The 17,043-nt window shown below is 38.9% G+C and overlaps 1 protein-coding gene across 1 annotated transcript in view; it reads left to right on the top strand.

The window, feature by feature from the left end:
* Window positions 1–17,043, top strand: part of LOC126470895 (trypsin-1-like) — a 219,482-nt gene that overhangs the window by 156,744 nt on the left and 45,695 nt on the right. The window lies entirely within an intron of this gene.

Here is a 17,043-nt window from a genome sequence, read left to right on the forward strand (position 1 = left end):
TTTAGAAATATTGTGATTGTCCAAATCATAATATTGTTAGGTATTACGTAAATTCTCAAACTTTGGTGACCTCAAGTCTAAGGCCAGTTGCTGAACAGCTTCCTCAGGTCATTGAGTTTTGTAGTAAATTTACATATATTTTGTTGCTTTGGTATCTGCAGTTTAATCAATACATTTGTCATCAAATACAACATTTATTTTACCATGATAATACTTTTTTTCCAGGCACAGGTTATTTCAGTCATGACCATTTCATAGCAGTTCTTGTAACTGACTTCCACTTCTGACTGAATCTCATATATCAGCTTTGTTTATTGTGCAACCTTTAGTGAACATGCATCTTTGTGTGAGTACTGAAGTAGACTTCACTACCCATACAAGGATGAGTGTTCACCAAATACTGCATGATAAACAAAGCTGATATAGTGCAAGATATTAAAAAGCAATATTGTTAGATATTTATCTTTCACACAGTTGGTTTACTAACTTACACTTTGAATTGAAATATGTGTGTGTGTGGTGGTCTTCAGTCTTGAGACTGGTTTGATGCAGCTCTCCATGCTACTCTATCCTGTGCAAGCTTTTTCATCTCCCAGTACCTACTGCAACCTACATCCTTCTGAATCTGCTTACTGTATTCATCTCTTGGTCTCCCTCTACGATTTTTACCCTCCACGCTGCCCTCCAATACTAAATTGGTGATCCCTTGATGCCTCAGAACATGTCCTACCAACCGATCCCTTCTTCTGGTCAAGTTGTGCCACAAACTTCTCTTCTCCCCAATCCTATTCAATACTTCCTCATTAGTTATGTGATCTACCCATCTAATCTTCAGCATTCTTCTGTAGCACCACATTTCGAAAGCTTCTATTCTCTTCTTGTCCAAACTATTTATCGTCCATGTTTCACTTCCATACATGGCTACACTCCATACGAATACTTTCAGAAATGACTTCCTGACACTTAAATCAATACTGGATGTTAACAAATTTCTCTTCTTCAGAAACGCTTTCCTTGCCATTGCCAGCCTACATTTTATATCCTCTCTACTTCGACCATCATCAGTTATTTTGCTCCCCAAATAGCAAAACTCCTTTACTACTTTAAGTGCCTCATTTCCTAATCTAATTCCCTCAGCATCACCCGACTTAATTAGACTACATTCCATTATCCTTGTTTTGCTTTTGTTGATGTTCATCTTATATCCTCCTTTCAAGACACTGTCCATTCCATTCAACTGCTCTTCCAAGTCCTTTGCTGTCTCTGACAGAATTACAATGTCATCGGCGAACCTCAAAGTTTTTATTTCTTCTCCATGAATTTTAATACCTACTCCGAATTTTTCTTTTGTTTCCTTTACTGCTTGCTCAATATACAGATTGAACAACATCGGGGAGAGGCTACAACCCTGTCTTACTCCCTTCCCAACCACTGCTTCCCTTTCATGTCCCTCGACTCTTATAACTGCCATCTGGTTTCTGTACAAATTGTAAATAGCCTTTCGCTCCCTGTATTTTACCCCTGCCACCTTTAGAATTTGAAAGAGAGTATTCCAGTCAACATTGTCAAAAGCTTTCTCTAAGTCTACAAATGCTAGAAACGTAGGTTTGCCTTTCCTTAATCTTTCTTCTAAGATAAGTCGTAAGGTCAGTATTGCCTCACGTGTTCCAGTATTTCTACGGAATCCAAACTGATCTTCCCCGAGGTTGGCTTCTACTAGTTTTTCCATTCGTCTGTAAAGAATTCGTGTTAGTATTTTGCAGCTGTGACTTATTAAGCTGATAGTTCGGTAATTTTCACATCTGTCAACACCTGCTTCCTTTGGGATTGGAATTATTATATTCTTCTTGAAGTCTGAGGGTATTTCGCCTGTTTCATACATCTTGCTCACCAGATGGTAGAGTTTTGTCAGGACTGGCTCTCCCACGGCCGTCAGTAGTTCCAATGGAATATTGTCTACTCCGGGGGCCTTGTTTCGACTCAGGTCTTTCAGTGCTCTGTCAAACTCTTCACGCAGTATCGTATCTCCCATTTCATCTTCATCTACATCCTCTTCCATTTCCATAATATTGTCCTCAAGTACATCGCCCTTGTATAGACCCTCTATATACTCCTTCCACCTTTCTGCTTTCCCTTCTTTGCTTAGAACTGGATTTCCATCTGAGCTCTTGATATTCATACAAGTCATTCTCTTATCTCCAAAGGTCTCTTTAATTTTCCTGTAGGCGGTATCTATCTTACCCTTAGTGAGATAGGCCTCTACATCCTTACATTTGTCCTCTAGCCATCCCTGCTTAGCCATTTTGCACTTCCTGTCGATCTCATTTTTGAGACGTTTGTATTCCTTTTTGCCTGTTTCACATACTGCATTTTTATATTTTCTCCTTTCATCAATTAAATTCAATATTTCTTCTGTTACCCAAGGATTTCTACTAGCCCTCGTCTTTTTACCTACTTGATCCTCTGCTGCCTTCACTACTTCATCCCTCAAAGCTACCCATTCTTCTTCTACTGTATTTATTTCCCCCATTCCTGTCAATTGCTCCCTTATGCTCTCCCTGAATCTCTGTACAACCTCTGGTTCTTTTAGTTTATCCAGGTCCCATCTCCTTAAATTCCCACCTTTTTGCAGTTTCTTCAGTTTTAATCTACAGGTCATAACCAATAGATTGTGGTCAGAGTCCACATCTGCCCCTGGAAATGTCTTACAATTTAAAACCTGGTTCCTAAATCTCTGTCTTACCATTATATAATCTATCTGATACCTTTTAGTATCTCCAGGGTTCTTCCATGTATACAACCTTCTTTCATGATTCTTAAACCAAGTGTTAGTTATGATTATGTTGTGCTCTGTGCAAAATTCTACCAGGCGGCTTCCTCTTTCATTTCTGTCCCCCAATCCATATTCACCTACTATGTTTCCTTCTCTCCCCTTTCCTACACTCGAATTCCAGTCACCCATGACTATTAAATTTTCGTCTCCCTTCACAATCTGAATAATTTCTTTTATTTCATCATACATTTCTTCAATTTCTTCATCATCTGCAGAGCTAGTTGGCATATAAACTTGTACTACTGTAGTAGGTGTGGGCTTCGTATCTATCTTGGCCACAATAATGCGTTCACTATGCTGTTTGTAGTAGCTTACCCGCATTCCTATTTTCCTATTCATTATTAAACCTACTCCTGCATTACCCCTATTTGATTTTGTGTTTATAACCCTGTAGTCACCTGACCAGAAGTCTTGTTCCTCCTGCCACCGAACTTCACTAATTCCCACTATATCTAACTTCAACCTATCCATTTCCCTTTTTAAATTTTCTAACCTACCTGCCCGATTAAGGGATCTGACATTCCACGCTCCGATCCGTAGAACGCCAGCTTTCTTTCTCCTGATAACGACATCCTCTTGAGTAGTCCCCGCCCGGAGATCCGAATGGGGGACTATTTTACCTCCGGAATATTTTACCCAAGAGGACGCCATCATCATGTAATCATACAGTAAAGCTGCATGCCCTCGGGAAAAATTACGGCTGTAGTTTCCCCTTGCTTTCAGCCGTTCGCAGTACCAGCACAGCAAGGCCGTTTTGGTTATTGTTACAAGGCCAGATCAGTCAATCATCCAGACTGTTGCCCTTGCAACTACTGAAAAGGCTGCTGCCCCTCTTCAGGAACCACACGTTTGTCTGGCCTCTCAACAGATACCCCTCCGTTGTGGTTGCACCTACGGTACGGCTATCTGTATCGCTGAGGCACGCAAGCCTCCCCACCAACGGCAAGGTCCATGGTTCATGGTTCATGAAATATAATTACTGTAAATATTCCCATAAAATATGCAATATTGCAATTTAAAATTATTCTTGTAAGCATAGAAAGTTTGCAAGATGACAAATATATAGGTTGCTCAAAAGATGACTTTGATGAGACTGTGCCACATGCATTTGTAAATCATCAAAATTTCCTCAACAAAATATAAATGAAACAACAAAATATAAATGAAAAAACCATTGTCCCCTGTCATAAAAATTACAAAATGAACTGACAGAAGAAAATAAAAGTGAAAACCTATTCTGACTCACTCAATATACTAGACCCAATTACAATTGCCACACTTTACTATGGCTCAGGGGAAGGCAGCTTCAAACAACTGTCAAACAGAAAAATTTGAACTGAAATTTACCACTTTTTTGCTTGGAGTTTATGGTGATTTTCCAGGATTTTCTTTGCAAACTCTGCTAAGTAATTTAACAGAGCTGGAAATTACCCCTGCCTCTGTAATGGTGCATCTTGCCACTGAAACAGGATGGAGCAACTCCTGCTCTCCTGCTTGCAACATTTAGTGACATCATTACTTATTTTCCTTGCTGCGTAAAGTGCTACCCCTTGTCCTTCTCCAAGGAGTTGAAGGAGTACCTGGCATTGCCTGTGATGGGACAGTAACTGCTTCATCATCACTCATCAATAGATGTAAAGGAACTCAACACAGCATACTAGTCAATTCACAATGGCTACATATGCTATGTTCATATTAGATTGCCGAGATTGGCAGTGGCTGGATGTAAAACCATGAGTGGACCACAGTTGACTGACTCCTGCTGATTCAGAACTAGGGAGACTTTGCTCGTCACTTTGTGAACAAACTGTTCACTTGGTTATCTCATTGTTTTTTTCCCTTGTATGTCATGAATATTTGGAGGATGAAGAAATCTGTCTTAACATTTTTTGTTTCTCAAATGTTTTGTTTCATGTGTTTGAAATAGTACTGGACACATACAACAACTTTTATGTTTTTTTGTTTTAAATCTATACCTGTCTTTGGTCCACTGTGTGTTTACAAGAGAAAAAGCATGTTCCATGTTAGTATTATGACTAGGTATCAAAGTACTGTATCAGAATAGGGAACGTTTTCATAGTGTCCTCATTGCTTCCATCTGTTGCAACACTGAAGCAAGAACTACCACTAGGCATACCTATAGTAATGTCTAATGAATGTGTTTATAAACCAGGTGTAACAATGGCTTCAGCTTTGGTGTGAGCACATGAAACTCATTTCTCATAGTAGAGTCTTTGCACAGAACTGTGTGTAATTTACTTGTGCAGTCAATTTTCTTGAAGCTTTGACGGTGATGACTCCATGAAAATCCAGAGTACCTTCAGTTGCTCAAATAAAAATATTCTCTCTGCTTTTATCTGAACAAGAAAGTTTTTTTTTAAGTTTGGAAGATGAGCTTACAGCCTGCAGATGTGTCTTTTGTTTAGAATTGCTTTCTTGTGCTTCGAAATCCAATTCACCCAAAAATATCCAATTTTAACCCTTATGGTACTTATACATCTTACCTACATTAGCATCTGATATGCATGTTCCAGCAGGGCAAATCAAACATTCTACTTCACACAGGTACAACTGCAAGACTGCTCCATTCAACTGTTATGGTATTTAGATCAAATCCTCCAAACTTTGATGCAACACATAATGAATCCTTTATCTGGGACCTTCTGTCACTTGTTAATGCAATATTTGGCTCTATGAATTTTAAGTTTCCAAAAAATGTGTTGTACATATATAGATGTTTCTTCATTCCTTCAGTTGCTGTGATACAAAAATCAAGGCATTTAAGTCTTAATTGATGAATTCCCTTTTCACATTCCATAGGGAGAGTTTGTGTAATAACTGGTCACATCTGGAGCCAAGATACACTGATACTGATGGGGTATAATGACATTTGGAAAAGGGTGTCAAAACTGTTGAAGTAAACCTAAACATATTTTACAAACAACATGTAAGCTTTAGTATATGAATTTTCTAATTCATGAAGAATAATTTCTGCAGACTTCAATTTATCTTCAACAGTTGATAACTGGAAGTAGTGTGAAAATACATCCCAGTTTTCTGACAGACAAACAATGCATGCATATAAAACAAGCCAACGTGTACCCAATAATTTAAGCACCTGCTTACATTCGACTCCAAAAAATTCTTGAAATTCTTGCAAAATAGTGCAGCACTTTGCACTGTCAGATATGTAGCTTGCCATTGACCTTATTAATTTATCACAGGATCTATGAAGCTTCTCACATGCCTTAATTGCAACTAAAGCAGATGAATACAGTTGAGAATAATCTGATCTGGTACAGTGTTCCTAAGTCTTGTTATAACAGAATTGTGGCTTCCCATTATTACAGAGGCATTGTCACATGCCATGCCAATTACATTTCTAATTGCATTATCCTTCTCTTTCAACAGACTCTCTGGAGCTATAAAAAGGCTTTCTGCCCAGTAGTCTTTGCATCCAAAGGGATCAGTTCCAGAAGTTGTGTTTTCACGAGTCCATCAATTGGTGACACATATTTCACTAAAACACACATATGTTTTCTATCTGACTATGTCTGTACTCTAACCCACAAGAATAGAACATTTAATGTCCTTTAGTAACAGGACTGTTTAATCAGTTTCCACCTTTGCAATAACATTTTGTACTATATTGGTACATTTTATATGACCTAAAGTCACCTCTGAAGCAATTTTGGAGTCAGGGAAAACATCTTTTAACACAGGAACAAGATGGTCCACTTTTGAAAATGTAGCATTATGCTCCACAAAAAAAGTTACTCGTCTTATTTCAGCTATCTTCACTTTTTCTGCATCTCTGCTTTCACCACACATTTTCAAAAATCAATCAACAATAGCTGTGTTATATTGCACAGTTTTAACATTTTTAATGTGTTTAGCTTGAGAAGCATGTTTCTCAAGTTTGCTTTTATGGCAAATCTGAACAAATCAAGAATTTTGGTCCTGCTACAATTCTTTGGTTACTGGATTTCATGAATAACTGTATTCGAGAATGCAAGATCTGTAAAGTATGGTGAAAAGCAAGAGCAATTGCCATACTGAAACGAGGAAAGGATAGGAAAGATCCCAAAAATTATAGACCTAGCTCCTTACTCTGTCACCTCTACAAAATACTGGAAAGGTTCATTCTTCAGAGAATGATTAGAAAGGTGAAGCCTCTTCTAATACCACAGCAAGCAGGTTTCAGAGGAGGGAAAAGCTGCATGTCTCAAATATTAAACTGAACACAACATATCGAAGATGGATATAAGAAACGGCTCATTACAGGTGCTGTCTTTATCGATCTATCCACGGCTTACAATACGATCAGCCATCGGCTCCTTCTGAATGAAGTGTATGATATAACTAAAGACTTCACACTCATGTGCAATATTAGAAACCTTCTCCTGAACTGCAGATTTTTTGTCGAATTTCAGGGTAAGAAAAGTAGATGTAGAACTCAGAAAAATGGGCTACCAGAAGGCAGTGTGCTTGTGCCACTATTATTCAACAACTATACCAACAATCAACGTATCCCTGAAGGAACTTGAAGCTTTAATTATGCTGATGACTGCGCTATCACTACTCAGGCTGACTGTTTTGAGACTGTAGAAGATATGCTATCAAAATCTTTGGAAGAATTCTCTGTTTACTATCATTGGAATTGCTTGAAACCTAATCCTACCAAGATTCAAACCTGTGCTTTCCACCTGAAGAATAAACAGGCTAATAGATCCTTAAATATATCCTGGGGAGGTATCATACTCAAACATAATCCTACTCTCAAATATCTTGGAGTAACTCTGGATCGCGCGCTAACATATAAAAAGCATTGCCTAATCAACAAACAGAAAGTGGCACCCAGAAATAACATAGTGCAAAAATTGACAGGTACATCATGGTGTGATAATCCATGCACTATGCACTCAAGTGTGCTTGCTCTATGTTATTTCACTGCTGAATATGCATGTTCGGTACGGTACAAGTCCAGTCATGCCAGGAACATTGACGTGGCTCTAAATGAGTCTTGCCAGATTATCACAGGTTCCTTAAGACCTACTCCTGTGGACAAACTCAAATGCCTTGCTGGCATAGCTCCCACTGAAATGAGACGTGAGGTAGCTGCAAGATATGAGAAAAGTAAGGCCACAACGAAGGAAGCCCATCCACTATATGATCATCAGCCCGCACATCCTAGGCTGAAATCAAGAAAGAGAGAAAGAGCTTCTTGACAACTACTGAGGCTGTCATTGAGAATCCACATGTGGCAAGGATCTCATGATGGTGGGAGAAATCTTAGTATTTGGGAGAATGGATGGCTGCAAAGGAAGAACTTCCCCCCGGACATTCAGAGAAGTGGTCAATATGGAGGTCTCTCAATAGATTATGATCAAACACAATGAGATGCAAGTCCAATCTGCGGACTTGGAGTTTCTCTGTGGATTCAGTTCTCTGCCAGTGTGGTGCTGAGCAGACTAACAGCCATTTCCTTCAGTGTTCCTCATCACCAACCACCCGCACCATGCAACACCTTATGAGAGCTACACCAAATGCACTTGAGGTGTCCAATTTTTGGTCTTCTTTTATGTAAAATTATGTCAACACTTATATATTTTTTTGATATTTCTGTACTTTTAACATGATAAATAAAATAATCACATTACACACTTTGCTCCGTACCTTTCTGTTGTCATCTTCGATGGCCTCCAACCACCCTTTAAATCCATCAATTTGAAGCCAAGAGTTTGGGAAAGTTTTAGTATGTTTTTCTGGATCTAATTCAAGGTACCTGAATTTCAATTTCTTTGCACTCAAAGGACCACTGTCTGATGTTCTTAAATGAATATGAAACAAACCACTCAGAAACAATTGCTATTTAATAAGAGCAAGAATCACCCACAAGACCAAATCCAAGTAACAACAAATAAAAACAATTACTTTGAGTGACACTGAGCTGAGCAAACTAAACCACTTCAAACAATGCCATATACCAACATGCTACATTACAGCTTATCATACTGCTTGACTTGGCCTCCCGTCTAGCTTGCATTCTGAGATGCATTGTGTATTCAGGAATTTGACAATGTTTCACATGTGTCACTCAATCATAAATAATGTTGCATTTAAGTTGTGCAAACGAAAGGAAATTTAAACTAACAGTATATAGTACAATGGGAGTACTAAGTGCTGGTTGAACAAATGACAGTCAGTGGGTGCATATAATTGCTTTCATGAGCTGTTTCACCTTATTTTCATGTTACTTGACAATCATACCTATAACAGTGTATGTTTGTTACTGTTGTGTAAGCAGACCTATTGTGCCCATAGTGAGAATGCTGATTGCTGGTTGCACAAATGACTGTTGGTGGTTTCACGTGCTTAACTTCTATGAAATGTTTATCAATTGCTGCTGCTGTATGTACCATAACCATTACTACATTATGTTAGAGATAGCAATTAAATGTTTCATATTCACCTCACATTTTGCAAAAAAATCACCTTTGTCCCTTTCTGAAAAATAATTGTCAAAATTTTCCACAATATGGGATGAATCCCACCGGTTGACAACACTGCATCCAAGGGCAGCAGAAACAACATCAAAGGATATAATGCAGAAGACAGAACACAGCAGTTGAATGCATGATAGATAACTTATAGCTGTTTCTGCAAACAACATAAAAATAAACTTGTCAAAGACATTACAGTAGCATTTATTTACAATTATTTACAACAATAACTGATGTCCTTTGTTCAAAACACGCACTTTTTCTCAGAGCCTAAAATAGATGACATTTTGTAGGTTTTTATGAAATCTGTGCAGACACATTTTCTTGCCTCAAAAAGAGAATGTGTTGGGAGAAAAAGAGAGCTTATGGAAACCTTAGTCTTTGGCAGCATAAATCGTAGAAAAAAAACACTGAAAACTCAGTTTTCAAATATTTCAGGACTGTGTTCAGAATTTGTATAACGCTGAAAGGATTGCAGTGCTTTGCATATATTTGTGCCTTGGTCAGTGACAAATAAAATATTATTAAGATGCTGGGATTTACTACTAAGTTAAATAAATCTCTTTGATGTGCTTCTTAATAAATTATCCAGATTTTTCCTTTTTCAGAAAAGTGTGTAGTCACGAACACCAACTTTCACTGTGCCTACTTATGATTAACATTAACTAGGTGCACAGTAATAGATATGTAATAGTTTTTCTGATATGTTTTGGTCCACATATACAGTATACACAAACATGCAGTCAAGAGCCTATGGCCTGGGCAGTGGTGGGCATTGTATTCACCTGTTTTTCATTGGCTTGTCTTTCAGTGTTTTGTGCTACTATCGTAAGATGAGGCAAACTTTTGGAGATGTCCACACATTCCAATTCTAAGCCAATTTTTGCAAGCTCCTGAAAGAATGCTAAATTCTCCACCTGATTTTAATGCAAATGAACAAAGATCTCTGGCACCATTTCTACACAGTTTTCAGTTACTGTAACTTTCACCAAAACTGGAAATGTTTTGAACTCACACTCTAGTGTTATGCTAACATGTGCCTTCAGATATGTGGTGGTGGACTTGTAAGGCAGGAGAGTGTAGCACCAGATACAAAGCAGGCAGGATTTCCATCCATATCAGTCATTGATAAAAATCACTCCCAGACACTTTTATGGCCACCATCTTTCTCAATCATGATATATTCTTTCAAATCAAGTTTTGCTTTCCTTCGTCTAATGTTCATGTGCCGTGATCCTACAGCAGGTGACTGAGTGACTAGCAGGTGAGAAGATGGTCAGGCATGGCATGCTCGAACAAGCATAAAGGAAGTCTAGTGCAGTTGCTAGCTGGATCTTAAGTGACTGTATCGATATATGCAGGACTTCTGTGAAACTACAAGCAACAAGCAATCTGAGTGTAAGTGCTAGATTGAGATCTGGGTTGGTTGATAGGACACATTCTGAGACATCAGGGCATCACCAATTTATTGTGTGTGTGTGGGGGGGGGGGGGGGGGGGGGGCGGGATAAAAATCATAGCAGGAGACCAAGAGATGAATATAGTAAGCAGATTCAGAAGGACGTAAGTTGCAGTAGTTATTTGGAGACAAAGAGGCTTGTGCAGGATAGAGTAGCATAGAGAGCTGCATCAACCAGTCTTCAGACTGAAGACCAAACAACAACAACATCTCTCTGCCATTGAGAATAAAATTCATCTTCCAGCTTTGAGGCTGTTGATCATAACTCTGTGTGGGGAACCTTACTATATGAACCAGATGTAGTGTACTGCATACAGGACACTGTACTTGTGTTTGGGAGGAGTGAGGTTCTGATCACTGTCTGGCAGTTAATATTTAGGTCTTGCATACTGCAGTTCAGATGAATGTTAACGTGGTTACAATGAAAGGAAATAGCTGGTTTCTTTCCATATCTGTGTCCAAGTAAAGCCTGTGATCTGTCTCCAACATCATTGTTAAGACAGTGATAGCCAAATTATGCTTCCTTTCATTTCTTAAAGAATGTTGCCATCGTGTACCTAGTGGAACCTCTTTTTGTTAACTAAGTCAACGATATCCCACACCATGTCCTGAGCCATTTTTTCAAGTCTGTGTATTTTGTGGGATCTGAAATATCACTACACATTCTATAAAGTTGTCGAATTGTATTTTCAGGCCAAGTGAAATGATAGGCCAACCATACATCTGTGCTACTTACAAGGAAACATTCCCGAGTGTTAATACTCCTTCTTGATGAACCGTGGTGGGTGTGTAAGGGGCGGGGGTGGGGGGGGGGGGTGGGGGGGGGGAGGGGGGGGGCAAAATAATGCAATATGTCTTGTTTTGTTTGTATCCAGCTTCACTATCAAGACTAAAACACACCCCAAAAGGTAACTTGGCATATTAAGTTTGAGGAGAATATCTTTGAAATGATAATATATAAAAAATGTTTCTCATATAAAAATCGATATGTAATTAACATTTTTGGAAACTGAATAATCAAATTTTGTAATAATTTGAAATTTTGCAAAACACCCCACCACCAGCAATTAAATCTGAAATATGAAAACTTTGTTACAACATAAATTAAAGAACCTTTCAAGCTACAGACATCCATGTGTAATAAAGCTAGTTTCTGAAATACCATTTTTGCAAAATAAGACATGCACAATGTGCTGTCAGAGTATTTTGCACATACGAGGGTGAGTCAAATGAAAACCTTAAATATTTTTTAAAATATTATTTATTGTGCGGAAGTGGTACAAAGCTGTATCACTTTTCAACATAATCTCCCTCACGCTCAATGCAAGTCCTCCAGCGCTTACAAAGTGCATAAATTCCTTTAGAAAAAAATTCTTTTGGTAGTCCGTGCAACCACTCATGCACTGCGTGGCATACTTCTTCATTGGAATGGAACTTCTTTCCTCCCATTGCGTTTTGGAGTGGTCCAAACATATGGAAATCACTTGGGGCAAGGTCTGGTGAGTATGGTGGATGAGGAAGACACTCAAAATGCAGGTCTGTGATTGTTGCAACTGTTGTACAGACAGTGTGGGGCCTTGCATTGTCATGTTGCAAAAGGACACCTGCTGACAGCAATCCACATCACTTTGATTTGATTGTAGGGCGCAGATGATTTTTTAGGAGATCTGTGTACGATGCACTGGTGACAGTGGTCCCTCTAGGTATGTAATGCTCCAAAATGAAGCCTTTTTTGTCCTGAAAGAGAGTCAGCATAACCTTCCCTGCTAATGGTTCTGTTCAAAACTTCTTTGGTTTTGCTGATGAGGAATGGCGCGATTCCTTGCTCGCTCTCTTCATTTACAGTTGGTGGAAGTGAACCCAGGTTTCATCCTCAGTTACAATTCTTGCAAGGAAGCCATCACCTTCTCGTTCAAAGTGCCGAAGAAGTTCTTCACAAGCATCAACACGTCATTCTCTCATTTCAGGAGTCAACTACTGTGGCACCATCTTGCAGACACTTTGTGAAACTGGAGCACATCATGCACTGTGTGGTGTGCTGACCCATGACTAATCTGTAAACATGCTGCAATGTCATTCAGTGTCACTTGGCGGTTTTCCTTCACTATGGCTTCAATTGCTGCAATGTTCTGTGGAGTCACAACTCATTGTGCCTGGCCTGGATGAGGAGCATTTTCCACTGAAGTCACACCATTTGCAAACTTCCTACTCCATTCATAGAATTGCTGCTGTGACAAACATGCATCACCATACTGAACCTTCATTCATCGATGAATTTCAATAGGCTTCACACCTTCACTACGCAAAAACCGAATAACAGAATGCTGTTCTTCCCTGGGGCCAGTCGCAAGTGGGACGGCCATCTTTATGCTGATACTGTGACAGTATGTGTGCATCTGCACCATGCTGCCACCTACAGACCATTCTGCACGCTGTTTGTAGCATGCTTACCACTTTACAGGACAACAGCACAAAATTTCGATTTGGTATTACGGATTTAAGGTTTTCATTTGACTCACCCTTGTACCTAATCCAAATATCTAATCATTCATTATTAGCCCACTTATTTATTTACTTATATTTGTTTATGTTTCAAATTATTATTTTATGTTTTACCTTAATTTTTGTTTTCCAGTTCACCTTTTCACACGTGTGTATTTTGTTAATTTGAAATAATTAGTAGCTCATTATTATGATACAAAATCATTACAGTAATGACAATCTGTATAAAAATGGTTAAAACATAACGTTTTGCTGCATACTGCACATAAAATGAATGAAGTTTCTTCACATAACATACATGATAGAGAATACACTATAAAGCAAAATTCATCAGGATTTTAAATCGTGATTTGTATCAGGTATATTTCAATACATTCATAAGCCTTGGAGAAGAGAACTGATTATGTACTAGTGACTGCAGCTTGATTATATTGTGTGGAGACTATGGAGACTGACATCATAATCATTCAGCAGAACTAGATCTGAAAATCTTCTCACAAAGTTCTTCCAACATCAAAAGCGGCATACATCTGATGACTGTACCTGTGCCATTGAGCCTTTTGGAATCACCAGATAAACAAGTTCCTCGTCCTCAAATACGATGCTCTATATGGTCCTTTTACAGTCACACAGAAAATGTAAAATAACAATTTGAAACATAAAACAAATATAATTAAAATAAATAACTAGACCGGTAATGAATGTTTAGATATTTTAATTAGGTATGTTGAAAATACTCTGACAGCATATTGTATAAAGGTTATTTTCCAAAAATAGTATTCCAGAACCTAGTTTTATTGCACATGTATGTATTTAGCTTTAATTTGTGTTGTAACAAAAGTTTTCATTTATCAAATTTAATTAATACTGATTGGGTATTTTGAAAAATTACAAATTATTGCAAAATTTGATTATACAATTTTCAAGAGTGGTAATAATGTATAAACTTTTATGTAAGAAATATTTTTGTATATCATTGTTTTGAAGATATTCCCTCCAAACCTTACCTTTCAGGGCTTGTTTTACTGCTTAAAAGTGAAGTTGGGCACAAACAAAAAAATATTTATTGCAGTATTTTGCCCCCTCTACACACCTGCAAAGGTGGGAATGTTCTCTTGTTAGAATTCTGACTGATGTGCTTCCCAGAGTCTTTGATCAGCTATGTTAATTCCTTGTAATTTGGTTGGGCTATACTTAAGTCATATTTTGAAGGTCTAGTTGTAAGCAGTACACAGCTCTTCATTTTGTTGGCTATATCCCTTTTTGAAGAATTTTCCATTAAGGTAAAGAACCATAACTCTAAGCTAAATTGTAACATGTGTAGCAACTCACCTGTCTAGCCCACTATCCCAGTTTTGTGTGTTAATAAGTTATGTCTAACTATTTTAAGGTCCCTTTAACTGGTACATTGGTAAATAAGTTTGGTTTATCCCATGAGCAAATATTGTATCTAATGGACATCCACATCTCTCATCCTATGTGTGTATTGGTTACTATTGTTGACCCTAAAACTCTTATCAAGTTTGTAAATACTTTCATAGTATCCCTGCCAGTCAATATTGAGATGGAGACAGATGAGGTGGTATAGGTATCATACCAGAATAATGCACAACACTGACACAAATGGCATGCAGACAACATTGCATGAGTGGAGCCATTGACCTAGATGTTTACCTGTCAGGAGCAGTTCTTACATGGACATCAGCTACCTTAGACCTGGCATCCTCCTTGAGCCATGTTCTGTTTTCTGTGTGCTTAGTTTATTTCAGTTGCTCATACTGATAATGTAGTGTTTGTGATGTTCTCTTCTGTACATGGTGTTTGGAACCTCTACTCCCCCATAGATTGATTTGCATGTTGAGTTTCATTTCCTCTTCCCAGGTTCAGTTCCCTGGGATTGTAGTCAAGCCACTGTCAGAGAGTACAGTAATATTTTGTCCCAACAGTGATAGTTTCATGGAAATGTAATGCCTGTGTAGATACAAAAGTGATGGCATAGGACATTCCTCAGCTTGTGACACCTTTCTTTTTCATAATGTTAATTTGTGGCCACCATGGTCCCAGCATTTTTGCAATGGTATAAGGAGCAGTTGCACCTCCAGGAGCAGCATCAAAAGCTGCAGCAGAAGTAGATGTCAGAACAGCTCAAACAGTAGGTGAAATTGCTCCATACACTTGCTGCATTGGAGGCAAGCCAGGCACAAGCAGAAAAGCCTTCTCCCCCACTACCCCCAATGCCATTTACTAACTTTGATGAGTTTACAGAAAGGTGGGAGAACTACCTATGCCAGTTCTTGCTGCACTGCTAGGTAAGCTGTATTGTCAATCCAGTTGATAATGCTATCTTATCACTGTCCAGAATTGTGGGATTGTACAAAATCATGCAGAATTTGAAGCCCTTTACTGAGTCTGACAAACTTAACATTCAGAATCTATGTCAGTTGCTCACACAGTATTTTTGTCAACAGACCCAAGTGGTGACAGCTCAGTTACAATTTAACCAAAAGCACAAGTGCTCCAGGCAATGGTATGTGGTGAGGATCACCAACCTTCACAAGTGTCAGTTTGAGTGTCCCCAATGTGCTGCCCGATATGTGGACTCTGGCATTAGGGACTTGACTGTAGTTAACACCTGACCCTGAGGCCCAAACCGGGCACTGGCTTTGTCAAAGCCTTCTTTAGACAAAAGTGTTAATATTTCAGAACTTACAGCAGTCACAAAGAGCATAATGTCCAACAACTGGTAGGAGGCAAAGTTAGATGTGCAGTACCCCACATGGTGAACTACATGGTCTCATTCTGCTGAGCTGCCAGGTGTTAATGCTGGTGATGATTCATCAGCAGCAACATCGTGGTGCTGTTTATCTTCATCTGTGTCAGGCTCAGCAGATTTGAGTCAGTCACAGCATTGTAAACCCTGACCATGGCATTTTTTGGGTTCTTAGTGTTGCTCTCCTACCACATCTATTTCCACACAATGGGCAAGTTGGTAGTCCTGCCTCAATTGCTGTTTGGTGCATATTCAGTGAGAATTCCCACATGTAGATGCCATGTGTAAGGTGTGCCACAAGGTACGTCATTTGGAAAAGGTTTGCAACAGTTGGCAAGACATGGCATGGCTGTCATAGGCCCTAGTGTTTTCCCTCAACTAGGATACTGTCTCCAATGCCCACAAGCATTGCCTCAGCATATGCTGCTTATGTTGATAGTGGACGGGTGACTGACTGATTTTCAGGTGGACATGGGACTGACAGTCAGCCTAATTAACTTAGATATGTACAGGCTCTTGGATTGCCCTACACTGCTAAAGCCACTAAATTAATGTGTGTCTTACAGTAAGCAGTATATTCCTTTGATGGGGCAATTCTCCATCTCTGCAAACTGTAATAATGTGGAAAAGTAACTTACATTATTAGTGGTTTCTGGGTTGGATGAGTTTTCTGTCTTTGGTTTCCAAGTAGTTGACAAAGTGCATTTAGTGTCTCATTCCTTTCCATTTCAAGATTTTTACTCTTGACTGGGGCCATATGACCGGATGTTTGTGAATACCCCGTGCCGAGCAGAAAACCTCAAGGCACATGCCTTTTTTTTGCGCGATCAACAATACCTAAATTTCATTGCCTCTGCCTCATTCCCTTCGCCATGCATGACAAAATCATGGCAAAGTTGCAACATTGGCAGGACCTTGGGGTCATATCTCCTGTTTCATTGAGCCAGTGGACAACCACTTTGGTTGTGATCCACAAG

This window comes from Schistocerca serialis, chromosome 3 (assembly GCF_023864345.2).
Source record: "Schistocerca serialis cubense isolate TAMUIC-IGC-003099 chromosome 3, iqSchSeri2.2, whole genome shotgun sequence".
Taxonomy (NCBI): Eukaryota; Metazoa; Arthropoda; class Insecta; order Orthoptera; family Acrididae; genus Schistocerca; species Schistocerca serialis.